This window comes from Rhinolophus sinicus, chromosome 15 (genome assembly GCF_057876585.1).
Source record: "Rhinolophus sinicus isolate RSI-liver-muscle chromosome 15, RSI-T2T, whole genome shotgun sequence".
NCBI lineage: Eukaryota > Metazoa > Chordata > Mammalia > Chiroptera > Rhinolophidae > Rhinolophus > Rhinolophus sinicus.
In genome coordinates, this window is record NC_142515.1 from 36,865,414 (window position 1) to 36,891,587 (window position 26,174).

The following is a 26,174-nucleotide window of genomic DNA, read 5'->3' on the forward strand; positions in this document are numbered from 1 at the left end:
TTTATGTATAGTGTGAATGATTTTTAGAAGGTAGAGTGAGGTAAGAGCTAGAGGGAAGATAATACTACCAACACCACCACCTACCACCCTCCTTTACTGAAGATACAAAAGAAAAAATGCAATGCACCCTAAGAAATAAAAACATGAAATTTCCAGTGACAGACATCTGTACAAGGTACACTAGTGAAAAACATAGTTGTTTTTTCTTTCTTTGTATATTTTATTGTTTGGATTCCAAGACACTAAACTTTTGAATTTCCCTCCTACTATTCTGTCTGCGTCTGTACTGGTTCCTTCTCTCTCTAACTCGAAATGTTGGCAACCTCAGGGAGCTTACTTTAAATCTCTTACCCTTCCTACATACAGTGATTTTATTTTATTTTTTTTTTTTAGGTGTTTTACTTCTAGTCTTATGGAATTAAATGTCACCAAAATTAGCATCTTCAGCCTAAATTCCTCCAGCCTCTGTTTTTCTTTTCCCTTTTGTTTTGTTTTTTTTTTGTTTTCTTTTACTTGAATGCCTATACTCATTTAAAAATTAACATGGCCAATGTCAAGCTTCCTCCAAATCCTTTCTTAACAGCTTCTCCTATTCTCTGTAAATGACAATTCCAATTTATCACTAGCTTAGGCCAAGACAATGATGCTTTGCATACACTATGAGATCTTATATTTAAAATTTACTGTTTCTCCACCTAATATTTTCCTTCCAACATTTCTATGTTCAAGATGTATTCTCAAATTCCTATTAACTGATGCTGCTTTTTGTTCATTTGTTTCATTTTTTCTTACCATCATTTAACTTCATAAAATAGTCACTTTAAGCCATGATACAAGGGAGAGTGATACAATGGAGGAGCCTAGAGTTAAAACAAACAAACAAACAAAAAACAAAAAAAAAGGTAAGGAAGGGGAGGATAGGCGAGGGGAGGGAAGGAGAAAGAAAAACAAAAGACAAAAAACAAAAAAATGAGGAAGGGTGCCAGCCACTTTGTTATTTGGCATTTCACAAAATTCTGTGCCTAATAACACTCTAATTAACTAATTAATAAAGTTGATACATTGAACCTGATGATTTCTCAAATGTCTTGCAGACCAGGCAATTTTAAATCTAAAGTAGACACTGGCTTCCACTCAAGAATTAATAGCTGTCATTTGGTAGTGGATTTTCATGTGTATAAGGAATTTGATTACTCATCTGGGAAAAAATGTTCGGATCAGGAGGTGGAATGGCTGAATAGCAGTGATCTATGTGTCATGATTGTCACATTTTCAGTAGATTTAACCAAAAAGGAAAAGAGAAAAAGAAACATAAAATAACAACTTCTCAGTAATAGAAAAGGCCTTCTTGAATCCATGAGATAAAAGCCATTTAAATTTAGAACTACTTTGAATACTACACTTCAATCTTTTAGAGATAACAACATAAACTCTCCACTGGTGCCTTAGAATAGACTGTGTGACTACTTACTTTCTTAAAAATCTAGAGATTTTCAAAATATGAATTATATTGCATTCTTGTTTCACATAAGCTCTTAGGAAATAGATTTATTTTAGTGCCACAGAAATACAAAATATTGTCAATCTGAAGAATAAATTTACATTTCTGAAAAAATACCAGTAGATAACAATAACGTGAACTTTGACAAAAAATAATCCCTTTTTACAAAAATAAATTTGAAGTCACTATAATTATTTATCAGTGTCATTTCTTAAACCTTAGAACTCATGTAATCAAATTATGGCATTTTTTTCTTTCAAGATAAGAGCATGAAAATGTTAAAATGAAGGAATGATCTTGATTTCTTTTTTTAAAGTTTTAACATTTAAAAGATAGGCATAAAACCCTAGAAAAGGCTGTTAAGTGACCAAGGTGTTATGACCAAAGTGATAAATATGTGACTTTGGAGAAAGCTTAGTGACTATTTTGCATAACAAGATGTTCAATGAATGGCCACTTCAGAGCATTTGGATTTATAAGCCATTATAACACCAGTTTGAAATCTAAAAGGCCTTCTAATACTCAGCATGCTACAGTAACTCCATGAAATTATTTTCAGCATTGCTCAAGAGTGTGCATATCCTCATTAGATTTTCCTGCTGAGAGAGTGCACATAGAACTCATCATTTTAAAAATTGTTTTATAGAATATTTAAGGTATGATCAAAATGTAACAACAACAAAAAAACACCCAAAGGTGAAAAAAAGGAGACATGGAGCCCATGTATATTAAAACAAAGGCAAGATTTAAATATAGTTACTGTTAAAAGATACACTTCTTTTAGATCGTCTTTGCTTGAGAAAGCTTTTATCAGAAAAAGGTATTGTTTTCGGGTCAGCTGGAAACAGCTTCACAATTTCTAAAAGCCTTTTAAATATAGAGATCTACAAAAACCATTTGTCTTATGCAAATGTAAGCAACAGTCAGCCTAACCATATTGCAAAGACCAGTGGCTGCTTACTATTATTCAGATTCCTGTTCATAGGCTGTCATACAAATAGCTATATAACTATATTTGATGAATGCTGGGGAAATGTATGAATTCTGTAGATAACCAATTATGCTTTGTAACTGGCAATAAAATACAATGCAGAATTCCCAGCTACATTTTTTTATGTATGTTTTTCTGTACCTCCAATGGCCCATTAAATCTCTGCATTTAAATTGGCAAACCCCACTAAGACCTTAGTCAACTATTTAAAGTTATAAGGGGAAGGTGACAAAGTAGGAATTGAGTTTGCTTCTGTGTTAGAAGGATTGCTATGTATGAGTATGTAAAGGGATATGGGTCAAGGAGACTGTGCAAATAAATACCTCTCTTAAAAGACTGTAAAAAATTACATGCCATCTATTATTCTTCAACTTTTCCTCATGTAGCTAGTCTTAAAAAATCAGAGTTAAATTCCCTGGTGAAAATCATTTAGTGAATTATACCAAAAAGCCATTTGACTGTTGTGGCTCTAATGTCATAACAATGGTCTATGTAAACCATCCCAAACCTAAGCCTTAAATACCTCATGTTTACAAAATCAAATACTAAGGATAACCAATCACAGCCAACTAGGCTTTCTGCTATAGCCAATCAGTAATGCCCTTACTTTGTTGTATGCTTTTTCTAAGTCCCTCCCTGAGCTCCTCATGGTGGAGCTCTCTTAACCATTCCTGGTTTTGAAACTGCCAAATTTAAATCAATAAATGCTAGAATAAATTCTCAAAATAAGTAATATGCCTCAGTTTATCTTCAGCAAAGCACATATGGTCTTTTATGTGTGTTTTTAATTTGGATTTTTAAAATCCATATGCAGTTGAAAGTTTTAATGAGCTTGTTCTTCTTAAAATTGTCATTTTTGTTAACCTATTCATTGCTTCTATTTATAGAAAAGTGCTCACTAAACGTCCTTGGATATGTTCTTGGAAACTCTTACCTTACGTAAAATGCATATCAAAACCAAATTTACCACAAGCTAATCGAGGTAAACAAGGGTTAAGTTCCTATGGCATCTTTGTCACAAAAACACCACCAAACTCCTAAATAAAGACCCCATACACTTCTAATATTAAACATTGAAATAAATGTGAGCTATACATACATTTAAGAAAGATGGACACAAACAAGTAAGATTATGATTTTCCAACCAGCTTATTCCAGTTCAGGATCACCAGACACCAGAGCCTCTCCTCACAGCTCAGCTCACTAGGCCCTGAACCCGCCCCTGGACAGGACACCCTTCCATCACAGGGCACGTGTGCATGTGCATGCACACACACACGCACACGCACACACACACACACACACACACACACACACACTCACTCAGACTGGAACAATACAGTCACCCCAGTTCACCTAACTTGAACAACTTTGGGATATTAGGGGGAACCTGGAGTCCTCAGAGGAAACCCACACAGACATGGGGAGAATGTGCGAAGTCCACATAGACGGTGGTTCTGGTCCCAATTGATTTTTTTTTCCCTCATCAATGTTATAGCGAAACAAACTTGACCAAAATGACAGTAATTGTGGACTTGCTATATTTTATAACATTTTAATATATTACCTATATAATATTGCTTCCAGTTTTTAAATTTATTTTCTCAGTTTGTTGTACACCTTTGAAGGGTGGCAGAATATGCCACCTCAGAAAATGCCACTTTGTAATAAGGATTATTTTGAACTAAAGGCATTTATAAAAATGGCAAATATATGAAAAACACTCTAAATTTTCTTCTTTTTCTTAAAAGCAGGAGATGAAATTCCCATGTAAAGGATTTACCAGAAGGAAAGAAACATCAAGAGCAAGAAGAGACCAAGAGAATTTTATACAAGTGACCCTGTCACAATAATCTGTATCTCCCTTTACCCTCCCCACATAGTTTAGTTACTTTTCTATACTTGCCTATCTTTGTTCAACCTTTAATAAGAGCATGTAGGTTTTTCCATTTTTTCAGGCCTTCATTTCCTTTATGAGTGCTACCGTGTTATGTAAAACTTATATAAATGTGTTTGCTTTTCTCCTGTTAATCTGTTTCTTCCAGTTTAATTCTCAGTCCCAGCTGAAAAAGCCTAAAAGGGTAGAGGCAAAAATCCGCCTCCCCTATACCTTCATTTTACAACATTTAACATAGATGCTAAATGATTATCACTAAAAACCTCTTCTTCCTTTGCATTTATTTCTCTTCTTTTAAACTGAAAACTTACTCTGTAGTACAGGGATTGGATGTTCATTTCTACTTACTTTTTTATACTAGAAAATTCACACCTAATTGTTTAATCCGTGTGAAATTATTTTGATCTAAATGCTGATGTGTCCAAATATGAATTATTACATTCAAAGTTTTATTTCACACATTGTAATATAGTTTGGAAACCCATCATAGAAACCAAACATCCAATTTTATAGACAAATAGTTTGATCTTTGTTACAAAAGTAGAATTGTATTCTCAAACTTTGCTGATGGAATATTATTGTGCAACTATTCTTGAGTATCATCACAAAAATCTACTTTAAAATTGACAGTCACTTATTTTTATTATTAGAAGGTATATTTTAGTTTGGAATTTAGATGTGAAAAGTGCTACCAATTTTAATGACATACTGCTAGTCACAAATCCTTACAAAATCTAAAACTGAGCTAAGATGTATGAAAAATACAAAGAATAATAGACACAAATCCCTATTTTGGGAGAGTTTACCAATCTAGGAGATTAATAGGCTCTAGTCTGCAAATAAGTATAATTGAAGGCAGAACATGATAAATCACCATAACACTGTGTCTCTCTCAAGAGATTCAGAGTGGGAAGTAGTTAGGAAGATGTAGTGAGATGGACACAACAGACTCAATAGGTTTGATAGGACTTTGGCAAATGGTAAGATTCACAAAAGAAATACAAATAAAGAAAGAGAAAATCAGAATTAATAAATACTAAAGATAGGAAAATACGAGACCTATTGGATAATTTTTCAAATAATGTGGTTCAGCAACAACTGTATAGGTTATGGAAAGATTAGGGAACAGATCCTAAAAGTCCTACCGACAATGCACACAGAGCCTGGATTCTATACCTTTGAGATCTAAGGTTTAAGGTTGATTGCTGCTCATAAAAGATAATCAGTATATACATCAGGAAAATTAAGTTATTAGTAAAAAAGACAGATTCATTATAAAAGGGGAGAATAGTTGAGAGATCATTGCATTCATTTACTCATTTATTCACTTTTTCATCCATCGAACAGTAATATATTAAGTACTGGCTTTTTAAAAAATTTTTATTGTAACTGTGTTTTTTCCAGGACCCATGAGCTCCAAGTCAAGTCATTGTCCTTCACCTAGTTGTGGAGGGTGCAGCTCACTGGCTCATGTGGGAATCGAACTGGCAGCCCTGTTATTAAGAGCTTGTGCTCTAACCACCTGAGACAGTCAGCCGCCCTATTAAGTACTGGCTTTGAACCAGGCATTATTCTCAGTTCTACAACCACATAAATTAATAATACAATATCTCATTTAAGACTAATCTGTCATAAATTAGATGTGAAGATGCCTTTCTAATATGACAAAAAAGTACAGAAAGCATAACATAATAGATTGTAAACTTGTTTGAATGTTTGTAAAATGTCTTCCTGGCAAAATATCATGAAAATAATTGAAATGTCACACTGCATAAAATATTTACAACTCACATTTCAGTCCCAGGTTTAATTTCCCTAAAACAGAAAAACATTCTTGTAGATACATAAGACTAATTGCATCATAAACTAATGGACAAATTATATATGTTTTTCTTCCTCTGTCTTATAGTATTCATAGATGTCCCTCTCTACCCTTTCCAGGTACATTTTAAAAAATAACTATTTTCAGTAAAAACTTAATATGGCAATGATTCTGTTCCAGGTTTATGTCAGTCCATTGGGAACTTTTAGTTGCTTGGTTGTTAATTAAATATTATTGTGTAACTAATCTAGAGTACTTACATTCTAGTGGGGGAGAACTACACTCAGGAAAAAAAACAAAGAGATGGAAAACAAGTATTTTGAAGGAAATTGGCACTTAAGAGATTCTGCCAGGGTCTAAAATAGAGATTCAGGTTGGGAATTGGGACTTATTTCAGATAGCGTAGCAAGGCAAAGTGGTATGGCAAGGTGATATTTAAGTTGAGGCCTAACATATGTGAAGAGGATAGAAGTTTGAGGGAAAGATCATTTCAGGCAGCAAGAATAAGACAAGTTAAAGCCGCAGTATTAAAAAAAATAAGAAGTCTGAAATTCTATGATTCATTGTTTTGGTGACACATTTAAATAACCATTTGCTTTGCTTTTAATTCTGAAGGTTTAAAATCAGATTGAAAGAATGACTTCAAGAAGCATTTGAGATTTTTGACATCATAGTTTCATTGCAGCTGTAGTTTTTGAAATAGAGAAACCTGGTAAGAAAAGGTTTGTGAAATGTATTTACAATAACAAGAGAGAAAAAAATAGTAATAGCTATTACATTAAAAAGACAATTTTCTATTCAAATATCTTTAGTTTCCAAGTGGTATTTTATATTAATTTTGTAGTATTTAACATATTAATACTTGAAAATATTGGGTTAACCAGACTCTTTAGCTTGTGATTATTAGACGAGTTTTCCACAGTAATTTTCTAAGTTCCATTTAAACTTGTGTATTTAATTTGTACTCTCTTATTAAAACATACTAATTGATGGAGCCTCTTCTATTTTTGGTGATACTGCATTGTGGGTCTAAGCTATAGCAGGATAAAATTGGCATCTTGAACCACAATTATAACAGACTGCATCTGTCTACATACAAGTCTTTCTTTACAGGAACTTGAACATTAATCTTTTTTCAACAACTAGCTTTTAAAGACTATTTTTTTTTACAATAACTATCTGAGTGTACAAACACTAAAAAAAAAAAAATCAGAACCATTTGTAGAAGACTAAAATTTGAGGACCCTAATACCAATCAAACTTGTGTTTTTTTGTATATAATTGCATACAACACACTATAATTATTTCCACATTATATTTCACATTGAACTATTTAAGGAGAGATCATATAAAATTTAGTTTAAAATAAATTTATAATTTTTAAAGCTGAATATTGCTTTTAAGTCTTTATTTTCTTATAAAAGAAAATATTTTTTATTAAACAGATATTTAAGTAGTATTCTATCACATTCACAAAATTAGACATCATAATAATTTTTTTAGAATGCAAGATTATTAAATCCCACTTCACCCCTCACTAGATTTAAATCAACAATGATCTCACTTTCTTTGGAAGGACAGTCCTTCCTTCCGAGTTCTTTGGTGGTTGAGGGAAAGGCCCGAGTTTAGAAATGATGAAGTGGGTTTTATGTAATGTATAGCAAAATCTGGCAAAAGATAGAGATCTTTGGCATTATGAAGTTAAAATGCTTTTCCAGCATGGGGATACTCATTTCATATGTAGGAGGTATATTGCAAAGTTTGTAACCCTGCCATATGAGATGTTTTATTTTTAGATATGTGGAAACAAAGCAAAACAAATTATATCATTAACAAGCAAATAAAAATAACTACAACAAATTAAACCTGATTTCAGGGTTTAAATTTACCCTTATGCCCTACCCCTCTGTATCTACCATTAAGACACACACCATAACACACACACACACACACACACACACACACATTCATAAACACATATGCTGGCACCTGCACACAGCATCTCATAGTAGCTAATAACACAAATTCTGTAGTCAGACAACATGGAATAAATCTTGGCTCTGTCACTGAATAGCTGTAAACTTGGACTGGTTATATAACCTCTCTGTTTTCACTTTCCTCATCCACAAACGGATCATCAAGCACTTCCTACCTGATGCACTTGTAGAATTAAACAAATCGGTGTATATAAATCACCTACAGCAGTGCTTAATAAATAGTAATGTCTAAGTAAATGTTAAGTTATATCATTACTAATACTACAACTACTATTTTAATACACAGCATTAGAAAGTCTGTAGAGACAAGGCAGGAGAAAAACTGGGGTTCCATTAGGAGGAAAGAGATGATTTAACTTTTATTTGTAGAAATGATCTGGGTTCCCTCAAGTTAGGAAATCATTCAGCAAGACTGACAAAGCAGACAAGATAGTGAGAAAGAGGCTAAAGAGCATTTAACCTTTTGTTACTTTAAAAGCAAAGTGAGCTGGAGCACAGCTTCAAGGCACGCTGGAAGGTCGAAAAGCCTACCAGGTAATTAACTGTATGAGGCCACCAGAGCCACGCCATCTGCAGGAAACCGCAACCAGAAGTGAGATGGCAAAACCGATGGCGCAGCTCGTGCTCAGCTAGAACAAGGAGAAGCAGCACGAGTACCTGGCTGGCTCCCACAAACTGAACGGGGAGCGGAAGATGGGAGCCCTGGAGGAGATCAAGCCCCAGCAGCTCAAGAGCATGTATGCTCTAGGAATAACACCACTAAGAACAATGGAAGACACAGGCTGAGAGAGGAAGTACAGAAAGAGGCCGAAGAACTGCGCAGGCTAGCGACGGCCAAGACAAAGTGGGTGCAATAAGACCACCCTAACCGCACAATTACCGTGACTGCCATCAGCACGACCTGGACCTCTCAGGGATCTGGCTGCTCCGACTACCCTGCCTGAGAAAGGGGCTGGGAACGGGTCCAAGGAAGAGGCGTTATCCGTGCGGAAGTCAACCAAAGCCTTACCCAGGAGTCCAGAGACCCCGGCTATCCTAGAGTATATCTTCTTACATGATATAGATACACTCACACAGTCGCAAAAAAAAAAAAAAAAAGAAAGAAAATCAAGATGAAACCTCCAGAAATCCATCCAAAAGTTCCTGAGAGCAACTCGTACTAGCAAGACCCAGGGCTACCAGCTGAGAAGGAAAGACGAAAACAGAGTACAGTTGAGTCCCCAGAACTAGGCCATGCCCCAACCTAGGTTGCAAGGACCTGTTCTGTCTCAGCTTGACTCTTCCTGCAACCCAGCTAGCACGAAGGTGACTCCACAGCCCAAGTTCAGGATGCCAGGATCTCTTGGACCCAAGAAGGAGCAGGCAGCTGAGAGCTGGCCTCCCCCCGGAGAAGCCTTTGAAGCCAAGTTAGGGGTTGTCTTTCCAAATGTATAACCACTGGGCTTTCATCAGATTAGAGAAACTAAGTACACCTGTGGTGCATTTTCCTTTGGCCCTGATGCCAGGAGCCAAGGGTAGACTCATGGGGTGGTGAAAATGGTTTGGGGGAGTGGGTCCATCCTCACTCTCCAGCACATTTCCCTGTCGATAGGACAATGCAGCATTTCATATGGCCCCCTTATCAGGGGTTGGAGAACAGTGTAACCACTGGTAGAATCCAGAGTTCACCTGCTGCCCAGAAATGTGGGCAGCTGGAGCAGGGTGAGTGAGCAAGGCCAGGTTCTGCCCTTTACTGGCTGAGATTTTGGGCTTGTTCCTTGTTCTTAACCTTGTAGGTCTCCTCAGCTGAAATAGAAGTGATAGAAGCAAAGGAGTTCTGGAGCAAACTGGGTCAGCTCTCCTGGGCTTCCAGCTCCCAGATGAAGCCCAACCAAAGAAGCAATTAATCCTTTTTAAAGAAAATGCATCTCTACTTGCCTGCAAGTGTGGCCCTTTCAGACCTGACCCTTCAGCAGGCCAGCTCGTGTTTGGGAAGGCCTGCCATGTCTTCATGCTCCTTTCAGATAGATCTTAAGATATGGCTCCAGACCATGCATTTGGTTTGTCCTGGACAGTCTTAGTTCACCCCTATTTTCCTTGCATAAGTTTTGTTTCACTATTGTCCAACGTTTTTCATTTTTAACAATATTACAATTAGTAGTTACATATTAATAATAAAAAGTCAGGATTATATTGGTAGATCCCCACTCTTTACTTCCAACTGTGAAAACACAAATGGGTGAAGAACGGTATTCTCACTTTCACAGATGGTTAAATAAGCTAAAAGGCACATCTCTTTTTTTCCTGATCCTTTCCAGAGCAAGGTAACTCGAACCAGTATTTCACAGATAGCACATACAGACCTCCAGTGGTAAAAGGGAAATAGTGGAAGTACTCCAATCTGTTATCCAAGTCTCCCCACTTGGGGAGCTAGTTGGGGCATGGGCTTTGCCATGGTCTGTGAGACACATGAAACCACAAGGCACAGTTGCCAGAGTCAGTGGGAAAATGAGAGAATTATAGTTTGGGTGGATGTGAAATAAATACAGGAAATACAGGCTCAGCAGTCCTTCCATAGAGCAGATAGAACTTAGTCTGAGGCTTCTTACTACACAGGACTTGTCATTTATTGTTTTGTGTAAATCCGCAAAGAATGTTCATTTATTGATTTCGTATATCAGTGCTTATTTAAATTTTAGCCATAAACATGCAGCAATGCACAGCCCAAACCCCCAAAAGTGCAAGTATAATGAAAAAGTAAGAAATGAATTTGAATTTCTCAAGACAGTTGATGTTACAATGTTTGTTGGCATTTATTTATTTAACACTGGCCACATGGAAAGCTGAAGAAAGAGGTAAAATTGCTAAAGAAGCAATAATACCAATTACAGAAGTGAGTAGTTATATCAATAAGACTGCTCCCTAAAACAAAGATTTAACACATGCAGCTTCATAAGATATATTTACTAAATATTCATAAAGCATGATATTGTATTCATATCAAATGGCTCTTCAAAATTCAGTTTGACCTTTTTGATTCCAAGATTTCTGGCACATGCACACAAAAATTAAACCATAGTTATCGATTCCATTAATAGATAATAATTTCAAAATTGTCAAATATTGCCACTTTTATAACATTTGTCAAACAGAAAATTAGTCAAATTAATTTCAATAGTGAATTAATTATTTTTATGAAATTCATAAATCTAAGTAAACATTTTACAAGTTTCTTCAGTTGAATTTCAAAAAAAAATCTAACATTACTATTAATTTAAATAGAAAGTCAGTTAAATAATTCAGTATGTAAAGTAAAATAATTTGCTAAAATGGTGATAATATGAATTCTTTTTTATATCATGGTAAAAACAATGATTAACTAAATTAAAATCAATAAGATAGAAATGCACCTAGAAACTATTGTCTAACCCTAAAATATTTGTGTATATACACAGAGATATTGAACTATGAATTTTTGAGACAAATGTCTTGGCAGTATGCATATTGCCTTTCTGTGCTCTTCATTAATTAGATGTTAGAAATATATGAGCCTTTGACAAATTACTTTGTAAAACAGCTTAGGTGTCCTAAAATAATATTGTATCTTTCTATAAACTAGTTTTCTAAAATTTGGTTATATTTTGTTTAAAAAGAAAAACAAACTTGGATTCTTTATTAAAATAATTCAGTGAGTACAAGACCAAATAAATCAACTTTTGGAGCTTCTAATGAATTGTATTTTCTAAGATTAAGACTGCAAGGAGGAAAATACATATAAATCGGGACTTACAAAAGTATGGGGGGATTAAAAAAGTTAAAAAATGGAAGATGAAACAATGAGTAATATTTTGTTTTGAAATTCTAGAAATGCTATTTAAAATATCTTATGGAAAGAATTTTGTGATGGAGCTCCAATTTTGAATTGGATAAAATATTTTCTGCACCTGAATAGAAAATAATGATTTCTTCAATATCTAAGTTTGGCAAACCATTCAAACTCACACATTGATGTAACATTTGTTGAATTTTGTTACATAAAAATATTTTCATAGGGAATCCTCTACATAATGGAAAAAGACAATGCCTGTTAAATTATTTGGATGTAAATATTGACACATTTCAAGATAAAAAATAGTGTTGAGATCATTTTCCATTTAGTGAAATTTAAGGCTACCATAGACTTGTAGAGAAAGGGTTTTCTCAATTACAAATTAATAATCTACAGAGAAGAGTCATCAAAGACATCGACAATTTTATAAATGTTAATTATGAAATACAAGATAAGAGGATATTGACGGCTATTTTGGTAATTAAAATTAGGCAACAATGTTGAAAAAATGTTCTTTAGAAAAATGCTATAAACATGATTTTAGAGAGATATAGAGCTGAAGGATAAATTAAAGTATGTGAAAATGCATCAAAAATATTTCTTGTTATTTTTTAAATTTAGATAAGTAAAATAAAGACAGATGATTTTTTATTTCTTTTGCTTCACAAATGTGGGTAAATGTTTATTTTTTAGATAGAGTTTTATTGTTCAAAAATCCTTAAAGTATATTTCATAAATTTAACCTTATGATAAAAATATGATTAATACAGATAAATAATCATTTTTTCTATATTTCACTCTCAGAAATATCCTAGTATAGACAACATATTATGGGTTCACTTTAACTTACTCAATTTGTTGAACAGCAGAATAGGCAGCTAGCTGATAAAACACCACCAAAAATTTACTCTGTCTCCACAGAGGTCAGTTCACATTTTCCTGTACTATTTTGAAAAAAAATTAAAGCCACAGAAGACTCATACCATGAATCCCCATACATTTTTACCAAGAATTACCAGCATTTCAAATTTCACCACAAATTCTCTCTCTATGTGTATATACAGGTATATACCATTTTTTTCCTGAATAATTTATAATTAGATTGCTGTCATCATAGTACTTCACAACTAGAACTTAGTTTGTGATATTTAAATTACGCAAGCCTACATTTTGGTATAGAGTCATTCAATCATCTCAGCATTAAAATTATAATATAATCTTCAGCACTAAACTAATTAATAGATAAATAAATTAATGCTTTCCTATATTTGACAAATATTTATTGAGAACATATTATGTCACTTTCTCTTTTTGAACATAATGAACATGATGATCATAGACTACACACAGAGGATTCATAATTTAGTGAGCTGAGACAGACATATAGGAGATAAATTAATAAGTATATAATATGTTATTAAGAGCTTTGAAGACAGGAAATGTGATACTTCCAGCTTTTTTCTTCCTTCCCTCAAGATTGTTTTTACTCTTTGGGGTTTTTTGTGGTTCTATACAAATTTGAGGACTTTTTTGTTCTATTTTTGTAAAAACTGTGATTGGGATTTTGATGGGGATTGTATTAAAGCTACAATAATCAAAACAATATGTATGGTAATGGCAGAAAAACAGACACACAGAACAATGGAATATAATTGAGAGTCTAGAAATAAACACACACATATATGCACAACTAATTTTTGACAATGGAGCTGGAAACATGCAATGGAGAAAGGAAAGCCTCTTCAATAAATGGCGTTGGGAAAATTGGAAAGCCACATGCAGAATGAAACTAGACTGTTATCTGACACCATAAACAAAAGTTAACTGAAAATGGGTGAAACACTTAAATACAAGACCGAAAACAATCAAATACATAGAAGAAAACATAGATAGTAAACTTATGGACCTTGGCTTTAGAGTGTTTTTTTTCTTTTCTGAACATGACCCCAAAGACAAGGGAAGCAAAAACAAAAATAAATGAATGGGATTATAGTAAACTAAAAAGTGTCTGCACAGTGAAAGAAACCATCAATAACGTAAAAAGTCAACCAACAGAATGGGAGAAGATATTTGCAAACAATACCTCTGATAAGGGGCTAATATCCAAAATATATAAAGAACTCATACAACCCAACATTAAAAAAACAAACAATCCGATTAAAGGATGGGCAGGGGACCTGAACAGATACTTTTACAAAGAAGATAGACAAATGGTCAACAAATATATGAAAAAATGTTCAATTTCACTAGCTGTATCAGGGTTGCAATTCAAAACCACAGTAAAATACCACCTCACACCTATTAGAACATCTATTATCAAGAAAACACGAAATAGCAAGTGTTGGAGAAGTTGTGGAGAAAAAGGATCCCTCACACACTGCTAATAAGAATATAAATTGGTAGAGCCACTATGGAAAACAATATGGAGGTTTCTCAAAAAAACAGAATAGAATTACCATATGCCCCAGCAATCCTTCTTCTGGTTATCTACACCCAAATTTTGAAAACATTATTTGTAAAGATATATGTACCCCTGTGTTCACTGTAACATCATTCACAATAGTCAAAATTTGGAAACAACCAAAGTATCCTTCAATGGATGATTGGATAAAGAAGATGTGGTATATATACATAATTTTATACTATTCAGCCATTAGAAATGTGGAATATTGTCATTTTCAACAACATGGATGGATCTTGAGAGTATCATACAAAGATATTAAGTCAGAGGGAAATGAAAAAGAGCCATATGATTTCACTTATATGTGGGATATAAAACAGATAGCAATAAATGAACAAGCAAAACAAACCCATAGACACAGATTACCAGAGAGGAAAGCGAGTGCAGGGAAGATGAAAAGGCTGAAAGGGATCAAATACATGGTAATGGAAGAAGAGAGGACTCTGGGTGGTGAGCACACAATGAAATATGCAGATGATGTATTATGAAATTGTACACCTGAACCTTACATGATATTATTAATCAATGTTACCCCAATACATTTAATTTAAAAATTATAACAAAGCAAATACTAACAAAACAAAAACAGGGGCAGGGGAAATGGGGCGTAGTTGTTCAATGGATATAGAGTTTAAGTTTTGCAAGAAGAAAAATTTCTGGAGATTTTGTTGCACAACAATGTAAATATACTTTACACTGCTGAACTTATAAATGGTGAAGATGATAAGTTTTATGTTACGTATTTATTACCACCATTAAAAACAAGCAAAACAAAATAAAAATTTAAAAAGCTGGAAAAGCAATACTACTATCAAGCAAAATAGAATTTAAAGTTTTGAAAATGTTAATGAGGACAGTCACAAAGTAATAATTTAGCAAAAAGATATAACTCAAAACAAATATGAATCTAAAACAAAACTTCAAAATATATAAAGCCAAAACTGACAGAATCACTGCAATAAATGGATAAACTCATAAATTTAGTGTGAGATTTTAATATACTTCTCTCTGAAGCTGACAGATCAAGCAGCTAAATAATAAGAATAAATGCTTAACAAAAATGATACACAAATGGCTAATAATTATGTGAAAAGATACTCGTATTTCACTTCATTAGTCATCAGCACATTACAAAGGCAAACCAAAATGTAGTACCTCTAAACACCCACCAGTCTGGCTAAAATGAAAATAATAGATTAACTTCAAGCATTGTCAAAGATGTGGAGTAACCCACACACTGCTGGTGAGAATAAGTTGTTATAGCAGCTTTGGAGACGATCTGGCAGTATCCAATAAAGCTGAATATTTGTGTTCAGTTCTTGTATTCCTTGGTGTATTCCCAATAGAAATGCCCATATAAGTTCACTAAGACATATACAAAAGTTCATTGAAGACCTATTTGAAATAACTGAAAACTGAAATGACCTAAATATTCATCTATGAAATGGATGAAGCATAATATACATGCAATCTATACATTCATACAATGAAGTAGCATAAAACAATGAATAAACAACCTTCAACTATACACAGAAATGCGAATGAGTTTTACAATACTGATTGAAACAAGCTAGAAGCGAAAGAATGCATACTGCATAATTCAATGCATGTAATGTTCAAAAACAAGTCAAATTAATTTGGAGGTTACAGGTCAGGAATATGATTGCTTTGTAGAAAGTAGTGACTAGAAGAGGCATGGAGATTATGGGGTGCTTATGAAATTTTGTTTCCTGATGCAGGTGTTGGTTACATGGCTTTGTTAATTTTGTTAAATTTTATCTATCTGTCTATCTATCTATCTATCTATCTATCTATCTATCTATCTATCTATATACTTCTAATTTGCATAATTTCCTGTATATGTGTCAAATTTCACTAAATAATTTATATTACAAAGTTTACTTAAAATAAGAAGTTTAAAGAAAAATAGATAAGGGCAAGTTATTAGATAACAACTCGAGGTGTTGTTTAAGAGAGAGTACATAAGGTAGACCATTCTTAGGAGTTATATCCGAACAAACTTGAAAGAAGTGAAAGTGTCAGTCATGTGAATATCTGGAAGTAAGATAATAGAGCCAGCATCACGTGCAAAAGCTTTACTGAAGTGTAACTTTTGTTTGATCAAGAAAAAGTGAGAGGGTGATGTAGTTTGGGGGCAGGGATGATGGGAAACCACAAAGATGATGATGACAGAGCAGTTACTAGATTGCATGGGGCCATTGGATCAATTTTCAGACTTCAATTTTTGCATGTGCAAACTACAGGTTTAGGCCAAAGCCCACCCACAGACTGCTTTGCATGGCTAATTATCTACTAATTTTCTTTTTTCTTTACATTTTAAATGTTTGCTAATAAAACATCAGAAACAAACAAAAATAATATGCAGCAGAGACTGTTTGTAGACCACAAATCCTGAAATATTTACTTTCTGGCCATTTCCAGAGAAAACAATGGAAACTCTAGAATGAAAGCCATTAATATTTGGGATCTGAAGAGTCACATAATGTTATTTACATCTTATAAGGATTACTGTGAGAGACACGGTGAATATTCTGTGCTGGTGGGTAAGAGAGGAAGGGAAATCGATGCAATAATCCAATCAGTAGGAGTTAGCAGCTAAGCCTAGGGTGGTAGGTAGCCTTGGAACAGCCGGAATTGATGACATTGGGAACATGATTTGAAGGTAAAGCCAGCCAAGGACGCTGATGGTTTGGTGTATGAGGGAAAGAAAACAGTCAAGGATAAGTCCTAAATTGTAGACTGAACTACTATATGGTAATTTTTCTGAAAAGGGAAAACCCACAGCATATACTTTTTGGTAGTGTTCAGGTTAGAGAGGATTTTTTTCTCCCCCTAGAATTACACTTTTCTCACAGATTCTATTACTCCCTTGTACTTTTTGTTAAAAAGAAAATTGAAATCTGCTATAGCAAATTAATCCAGAAAACATTAACAGTTATAAAGTTGTCATCTCTTAAATACTGTATTTAATGTATTTGATTTTAATCAACATTTTCTATGTATGGCATCAAACACCAAAGTAACAGGCTAAGAGTGTCAAATGCATTTTAGAAAAGACATAGAAAATAACATAAGTATATTCATTTTAAACATACTTTGTCATTTAAAAGACCTTTACTGCATCTCTACTGGAGTTAAAAAACTATTTTTGTTAATGTGCTTAAGTAGCCTATAAACATTTTTCCATTTTGCAGTTAATCTAAAATAATCCTTTCTCTGGTTATATTACTCAACCTGAGACAATTTCCAAGACTTTGTTGTGTCTGTTTTTACAAAGTTAAAGTCCTTTAATACTGATATTTCCACTTTCTTAAAAGATTCAGAAGCCTTTGCTCTATGCTCCTTTCTTATATTAAAATCATCTTAATTTCAGTATTTCTATTGTTCTTGTATTCTTGCACCACAACACACTCAAACATTTGCTTCCAGAAAGACTTTTAAGTTGGCCAATATCTTAGAAACAGTAATGGATTATACAATGGACATTTCATCATAATCAACCATGTAAAAAGAAGAAAAATCTTAAAGAGAAAAATGATTATTTATATCAATGAAACCTGTTATAGTATTGCTGCATAGAAGCTATCTCTCTCCTATCAAGAGATTATAATGGTGTAGATCTTGATCTGATACCACAAACAGAACAAACAGTTGGAGGGACAACTATTGCTTTCGACATGATTGGCCATACCATGTCAGTGGGTGGGCAGCTTTATGAGCATGGTCAGAATTCCATTATCCCTTCATCTGCTTTTCCTGGTTATAGCTTAAATTTGAGTATGCACTTTATGACTGACAACATTTTATTGTTTACCAATAGTAAATATATCATCAAAGAATTATCTACAAAAATAATTTTATTGTTATGAAAATCTCTAGTGCTGGAAGTGAACAAATACATAATGAGCATGGAAGGGCAACAGGACACACTAATTCTGTTCATCTCATGAGAGATTACAGATTTTGGCCAAATCAGCCAGTTAATTGTAAAGGAAACACATAATTGTAAAAATAAATTTTATGCATTTTTCCAAATTTACTACTTCTTTGTCAAGATTAAGTAATGTAGTCCTCGTATTTACTTATTTATTTTCAACTTAAAACATGATAAGAGGAATTTTTAATCTATTCTTGGACTCCTGGAATTTAAAGTTGGAAATTTTATTATTTAAAAATCGCATGCATGCAATTTTTTTAAAATGCACTGCTTAGCAATTTAGCCAACAAAATCTTCGCCCTTTCTTACATACTTACTAAATAAATACCACAAGCATAGCGTTATTTGGTTTATTTTTCTTTTTTGCTATAAAGAAATAGCTTTGTGTGTTTGTGACTAAAGAGAGGTCAATTAGTACAACTATTTTATAGTGTATTCCACGGGACTGTAGTGATTATATTTCTACTCTCCAAACTTGATTTTGCTTTGAGGTAAGTAGAAGCTCTATAGATTAGTGTTTAAAAGCTTTGTTTTACATAAACACACAGTCAAATCTAGTTCTATATCTTATTAGTTCTCTTCATATCCCAGAGCTTCAGTTTATTTGAAAATTAAGGATTGTACTTCAATCCTTAATTTTAAGGATTGAGACTTTTTTACTGAAACAATCAAAATAATGTTTGTAGACTGAAACTAATTAATGTTGATAAGAATGCGGATCAGTTAAATTCCTATGCATTCATTGACGGCTGTAATTAGCATTTGGTTCAACCATTTTGAAAAGTTTGGCAGTCAGTATCTACTAAAGCTAAATATGTGCATATCCTATGATCCAACAATCTCAATCAGCAGTGTATAGGTACATGAGAGAAAACAGTGCATATGACCATCAGAATAATATTCATTGCAGCGTTATCCGTCATAGGACAAACTGGAAACTATTCAAATATTTATCAATAAGAACACGGGAAACAAACTGTGTCTATTCAAACAATAATGAAGTGAAGAAACTTCTAATATACAAAATATGAATGGGTCTTATAGTCTTTATGTTGTGCAAAAGAAGCCAGTTACAAGACAGCATGCAGTGCATGATTCCATTTGTATGAAATTTAAGACCAGACAAGACTAATCCATGTTGATAGTAGTCAGAATAGTGTTAAACTTCATGGTGGGACATTAGCATTGAAGTTACAAAGAAAACTTCCTGGGTCATAGAAGCTTTAATATCTTGATCTGCATAGTGTTTATAGGGATTTATGCATACAAGAGAATTGATCTAGGGTATACATCTGTACAATGAAACAAATTGTTGAGAAAAGGTAATAATTTCATTGTATGTAAGTTAGGGTTCAATAAACATTATGTAAAGCAGTTTTACAGTACCTGTCATATAGTAAGTACAAGAGACAAAAGGTATAGATAAAAACTAAGTGTCAGCTAAAACCTTTAGCAATTAATTTCCAGTTATATTTAGGCAAAAATGAACTTCACCTAGTAAGAGTAAGATTAATTTTAACAATTTTGTAACTGACCTATTATTATATTAACTATATATCATGTATAGATGCTTAGGATATCATCTGTACACCAATAAAATATGATACAATTTATTTTTGATGGTAGGAAATACCTGCCTATATAAAGATCAGAATTTTTTTTTTTTCAGACACTAGTCACAAACATTTTTTGGTGTTCTCCACAGAGTTCATGTTATTCGTCCATCTTTAAAATGTCACATTCTACAGTGTTTGTGCATAGGTAAATATTTCCTTTGTATTTTCTACAAATTTAGTATTACATATAAATCACAAGTTTTGGTACATAAGTACTAGGTGAAGAATTTATTGTCAATTTTGAAAATGATACATTTTCTCAGGAGAAAAAAAAATCTGATGCAAACTCAGTACATGTTCAAAAATTACAATTATCAAAATACAAGAATTTAGTCTAATCTTATTTCATGTTTAATGAAGTTCACTTGGTGGCAAAGGCTTTTGTGTTTTTCCCAGAGATTTGTGATTTTTAATGAAGTCGTCTGATTATTCAGCACATTTGATAGAAGTCTTCTTTTTCATGCGCAGTCTCTGATGTACAATGAATTGAATTCTGATAGGTCTTCTGACATTTTCTTACATTTGTAGCATTTCATCCTACTCTAAGAGAGAGTTGCCTAAACTATTTGCATTTAACCAACAGGCACAAATCTGTAAGAGTGCAACAGAGTACAAACTTAATTCTTGCTTAAACAAACAAACAAACAAATAAAAAACTGGTGAAGATCTGTTAGTGGGGAATTCTCTTTCACTCAATTATTCAGACTCTAGCTTCTTTAACCTTGTGTTCTATGTTCAATACACTGCACCCAAGTCTACCATAGAAATTTCTCCATTCCAGTATAACACAGACAGGAACAAAATAAGGTGACTTTTTAAGGCCAAACTTAAATGTAATAGTTAGTTACAAAATCATATTCCATAAACAGACCCACCTGGACTGGGAAATTTAGACAAGCTATGTGCTTAGCACAAAAAAAAAAAAAAAAAAAAATAGTTAAAGGAAAAATTTTGCCAGTCAGTGTACCATCAACTTGTCCACTGCGTCGTATGAGTTCCTTTGGGACATCCCACATTTGTTCCATGCAAGGATTTTCTCTCTGCTGTGCATTCTGATGTGGTGTACTCTAATAAGAGCTGCCTTTTGGACAAAAGTTTTCCTACATTCATCATTCATTCATAGGGTTTCTCTCCTCTTTGAATTATCTGGTGTACCCTGAAGGTTGAATCAAAAGCAACAGTTTTCCCATATTCATGACATCTGTAAGGTTTCTCCCTTGTGTGAATTTTCTGATATATTCTAAGGCCTGAATTTGGGACAACAGTTTTCCCACATTCATTACATTCATAGGGGTTTTCCCTGTGTGAATTATCTGATGTATTTCAAGGCCTGCATTTTGAGCAAAAGTTTTACCACATTCATGAAATCCATAGGTTTCCCCGCTAGGTGAATTCTCTAATGTACACACAGGTGTGTCTTTGGGAGAAAGTTTTCCCACATTCATTACATAAATAGGGTTTCTCTGATGCTCTTTGAGCTGTGCCATCTTGGAGAATGATTTCCCATATTTATTACTTTGATAGTGTTTCATCTGTGTGTGTGTTCTCTGGTGTACCAAAAGGACAGGTTTCTTGCAAGATTTCCCACATCCATTGTTATCATAAGATTTCTTCTTTGTGTGAACTATCAGATGTTCACTGAGGTTTGACTTCCAACAGGAAGTTGTTCTACACTCATTACATTCACAGAGACTGATCCCAATATGAGTTGTAGGATGATGAATAGTGTGTGAATTTGAACAAATGGAGTTCCTGCTTTCCTCACATTCATGCATTTGCTCCCCTGAGGAGGTCTTCTGACGCTGAATTAGGTGTGCTTCCTCATAAAAGGATTTGCTGTGCTCATTACTTTCAAATGACTTCTCTCCTGTGTCACTATCCTAATGTACACTGAGAAGTGAGTTTCAATACAAGTATTCCTCATATTTACTACAATGGTAGAATTTCTCTTCTGTTTGAATTCTCTGATGTATTGTAAGGTCAAATTCGTGGTAGAAGGCATTTGAACATCCATTATAAATACAGAACTTATCTCCAGTTTGTATCTTATGATGTACTAGATGGGCTGAGCTCTGGCTCAGGTTTTCTTCATATTTACTCCTTTCAAAATCATCCTGCCTTGTGACAATTTGCTGAGGTGGAGTGCGGGGTGCATTCTTGTTGAAGGTATTTCCACTTTCATTACATTCATAGTTTATCATAGCTCTGCAAACTTTATTGAATTCCACAATGGTGGTTTTGTCACAGGATCTCCCACATTCATTAACATCAAAGCATTTCTCTTTTGTGCGAGCTCTCATTGGGTTAAATACAGTTGCTTTATCAATTTTTCCTAAATTCATCATCGGGACAGGATTCCTCTCCTGTTACATAACTCTGAGCCGGTACACAGACAACAGTCTCATCACGTAAAAGTTTTCCAAGTTCATTACATTCAAAAGCTGCTCCACAGTTTGAAATTTCTGATGATATTCCTTATGACTGACCGCGTTCGTATTTTTATTATCTTTGCAAGATCGCTCTCCAGTATGAGTTGTCTCATGTTTAATATCAAGCTACACTTTTCGTATACATTCACGTAATCAGCCTTTTTTATTGAACAGTTTCTACCACTAACAATTCAGAAACAAGTAGCAAATTCATTCTACATGAGTCACATATACAGGGCATTTTTTCCTGAAAATTCTGGAGTTATTTACATAATGAAGTGCTTCTCCTATAACTTTCTGCCCTTCTTTATTCCATGTTTTCTTGTTACTAAATATTACCTGCCACGGAGGTTTCTCTTGTTTTTCCTGGTTCCCCGCCATGTGGACATCAACTTTGTAATATCCTGGGTACTTCTGGTTTAGGAATTCTTCCACTAAGGACCAGGGCTGCTCCTTTTGCTCCAACTTGACGATCACTTGGGGTTTGGTAATACACTGCCCCACGGAGACCAGGTGGCTGTAGTTCTCCAGCATCACATCTCTTTAGAGGGCCCTCTGAGCAGGGCCCAGGTTCTGCCACTCCTTTTGGGTGAACTCCACAGTCGCGTCTTCGAATGACACGGCTCCCTTTGCTGTGTTCATTTTCTGCTGAAGGTAAAACATTGAAGGTTCCACTGACTGCAGGGGCCCAGTGCATCCTCTGTTCCTGCAGAAAACCGAGCGACTGAGAGACCGTGTCCCTCCTAGTCTGGAGAGGGCCAATGGGCCAAAGATCATAAAATTTAAAGGAAAAATAATTTATCATATATCGATGAGATTGATAAGATGTTTGAAACTTTTTTAGTGCCTAATGTATAAAATTTGATACAGTAGATAATAGGCATTACTCTTTATAGTTAATCAATTTACAAAATCAAACTAAATTCTCTCATTATTTTTGACACTAATAGAAATGCAAATCACATGCAATCTGTTGCATTTGATATATCATTTGATAAACCTGTTTTGACAGATGTCTTGGATTATATTCTTCCTCCAGAAAAAAAAACAAAAAAAAAAAACAGAGGTTTTTTTTTTCCTAATTGAATATTATAATTGCAAATTTTGAGTCAGATTTATAGTAATGAACAGGTGGACCTAACAGAGATATTGACATATTTTTGTTGTGATCTAGTCTTGTATTGAACGTCTCAGAGATTAGCGACAATGATTTTTCATTCACTAGTGAACATTACATTTTATTACAGCTTAAGACTAAATTTTTTGTGTGTGGCATATCCTATTAGTTCTAGGTAAAAGCAATTTTGCATGCTGTCTCACTTTTTACCTACTTTCTATCAGCACTTTTTCTGGTACAGGTATAGATGCATATATTATACATACATACATAGATACATATATTACTCTCTTTGATATCACTCATCTCCCTGATTATTTTTTTGCTATTTTAAAGAATATAAGGTTCCAAGTATCTTAAAACATATTTTTTTCTTTTACTTTGTCCAACATTCCCCTATCATTTAAATGACATATATACTCTATTATCACAGGGATGTAGTATTAGGAAACTAAACGATGTGACTAATGGAGCATCTAATTTGGCGTTAGATCTAGATGCAAAGCTCTGCTCTCCCATTTACTAGAGGTATGGTTTACCCAGGTAATTTGATCTCTTTTAGGCTTAGTTTAATCCCTTCTAAAATGGGAATGATCATACCATTACAGAATGTTTGCAACAGTAAAGATGAAATCAAGTGGCTAATTATTGTCACATAATCCCTTAATATGTGGTACTATTATGAAGGCTCATTTCTTATACTGTCTTGAAATCCCACCAAGTGTAAGAAAAGTGCTCTCAAGCCACAGGTAAACATCCACACCTTTCAACACAACTTTCCTCAAGAATTTTCATGGGACACATATAGCCTTTTTTCTTTCTTTCTTTTTTTTTTTTTTTTTTTTTCTGTTCCTGGCCCTCAGAGCATGATACTGTGTTTGTACAAGACAGTAATCCACTGCACATTCCAAATATTTTGGGATACTGAGAAAAACAGTTAAGAAGAATAGAATAGACTTAATTTTAAATTATGTTCTTCTTTCAAAGAAATGTTTACCCAATTGTCATGTGTAAAGAAATAATATCTTAATAAGATAAAGGGACTTTTCTTTTCTTAATTGCCATGGCCTATGGACATTCATTTCAATATCTGAGTGATAAGAAAGATATGCTTATATTTTATTTCAAACGGAGCAAACATTTCACTTCATTGGCTAGCTCACCACATTTAGCATACCTAGGTTTAAAGACCAAGTCCTTCAAACAGTACTAGATTTTTGAACTCTCCTTTTGTCTCTCTGATATCCCAAACCACTGGGGAGTTACGCATAGTGCATTTCATTAGCTAGCCTATGTTATAGTACTATTTATAAGGGAAAGAGGTTTTGATGTTAAGCAGGGGGAAAAAATGGACTTACAGTGGGCTAGAAGAAAAAAAGTAAATTGCATATATACTCACTTAGGTACAAAAGGGTGTTTCTTCTCTTTGAATGGATATTAAATGCCTAGAAAGCCAACTCAGAATGTTTCACAAATAGCATGTGCTTTTTGGGGGGTCATTTCTTTCTTTATATCTTTCCCAACTTTGATAAAGTTTTCTTTCAAATGTTTCTAATAGTGAAATGAGGTAGTTTCAAAGATGAGCCGAAAGGAATCACACTGTAGCACGTAATTAATCTTGATATTGGCAATTTCCTGATCTGCATATAAAGGTATAGTCTGCTTTTTCTCGCTAGCCATTTTTCTTGATAAAAAAGTAAAGAAAATCAATTCTGTATTTCGTAAATGAGAGAACCTCTCTTTCTCTCTCTATATATAGAGGGTGCCAAAAAATGTATATATATTTTAAGAAAGGAACAAAAAAATATTAAAATTTCAATACAATGAATGACACTAGCATTTGTTTGATTAACTCAATCTTTTGAGCAAATGTCATACTATACATTGCTACTGTAATTCAATTCAACTTTGAAAAGTATTAATAATATACAGAAAATTTAAGGGAAAAATAATTTATCATATATCTCTTTAATTTATCTCTTAAAATGTGTACATTTTTGGCACCCCTCGTAATGTATACACACATATGTTATATATGTATATGCACATATATGCATATGAAATGTATTATATATATATATATATATATATATAAAATTGTATTATGAGAATTATAATACAGACAAGAAAACGGGTGTAAAATAAGCTTGCATAGATTGATTTCATTATCCATCCTCTCAAAATTACTACATTCGTTTTATAACTCCAATATACTTTCAAAAAGGTAAATTTTGCCTTGGTATATTTGGATACATTTAAAAAAATATATTTGCTACTTTGTTGGAGGAAAATTGCCCTCAATCTGAGCATTCTGCACTTTGTATAGCGTCGTGTGTAATTTTAACATGTCATGTAGAAACCTCTTTCCCTCAAAGAGGTAGGTCAGAAATTCTGGAGTGCCTTGATTGATGTTAGAGATAATCAATATTCCCTTACAGTAAGCACCAATAGAAAAAAGAAGACTACAGAATCTAGAGAAACCACTTTTACATGAAACTATAACACATTATGCTCATTTACTTTCATTGTATTTAGATTTAAAGCCAGTTTCTGTATCATAAATATTTTTTGGAATCT

The 26,174-nt window shown here is 33.6% G+C and overlaps 1 protein-coding gene and 2 pseudogenes across 1 annotated transcript in view; 1 reads left to right on the forward strand and 2 right to left on the reverse strand.

The window, feature by feature from the left end:
- PCDH15 (protocadherin related 15) overlaps positions 1–26,174 on the reverse strand; it is a 1,316,677-nt gene that overhangs the window by 960,480 nt on the left and 330,023 nt on the right. The gene's annotated exons all lie outside the window — the stretch shown is intronic.
- Positions 851–9,355, forward strand: LOC148755178 (nucleolar protein 12 pseudogene; annotated as a pseudogene).
- LOC148755179 (zinc finger protein 248-like) lies at positions 21,010–23,122 on the reverse strand (annotated as a pseudogene).